The sequence below is a fragment of the Eurosta solidaginis genome, unplaced genomic scaffold (assembly GCF_040869045.1).
Source record: "Eurosta solidaginis isolate ZX-2024a unplaced genomic scaffold, ASM4086904v1 ctg00001346.1, whole genome shotgun sequence".
NCBI classification, from domain to species: Eukaryota; Metazoa; Arthropoda; class Insecta; order Diptera; family Tephritidae; genus Eurosta; species Eurosta solidaginis.
Genome location: NW_027137086.1, coordinates 117,501 through 118,054, shown reverse-complemented (window position 1 = coordinate 118,054; position 554 = coordinate 117,501). Strand labels below are relative to the sequence as shown.

The 554-nt window shown below is 40.1% G+C and overlaps 1 non-coding gene across 1 annotated transcript in view; it reads right to left on the bottom strand.

The window, feature by feature from the left end:
* Positions 1-554, bottom strand: part of LOC137236145 (large subunit ribosomal RNA) — a 4,026-nt gene continuing 3,472 nt past the window's right edge. The window contains exon 1 of the ribosomal RNA XR_010948284.1: positions 1-554. This exon is cut by the window's right edge and continues 3,472 nt beyond it. This is a non-coding gene — a ribosomal RNA (large subunit ribosomal RNA).

The following is a 554-nucleotide window of genomic DNA, read 5'->3' as shown; positions in this document are numbered from 1 at the left end:
TCGAATCATCAAGCAAAGGTTAAGCTTCAGTGGATCGCAGTATGGCAGCTGCTCTACCACTTACAACACCTTGCCCGTTACCAAAGTCGTTTACAATTGATTCTAGGCATTGTCATTGTATTAAATAATGTTTTTATATATAACTAGCGCGGCATACGGGTGATATTTGAATCCTCCCGCATTTGCTATGTTATAAATAACATTGGCATCACATATATTCATTTTGTCGTTTATAAATTAAATTTATAAACTTTAAATGATTTAGAGAAGCCATACAATGCAATTTGCCCCATATTTATCATTGCAGTCCAGCACGGATACAACCTTAGAGGCGTTCAGGCATAATCCAACGGACGTAGCATCATACCACTGTTCGCTCGAACAAGTATTGTACCATTGGTCCGTACCTGCGGTTCCTCTCGTACTACGCAGGAATGCTGTCGCAATAATATTTTGTCATTAGTAGGGTAAAACTAACCTGTCTCACGACGGTCTAAACCCAGCTCACGTTCCCTTGAATGGGTGAACAATCCAACGCTTGGAGAATTTTGCTT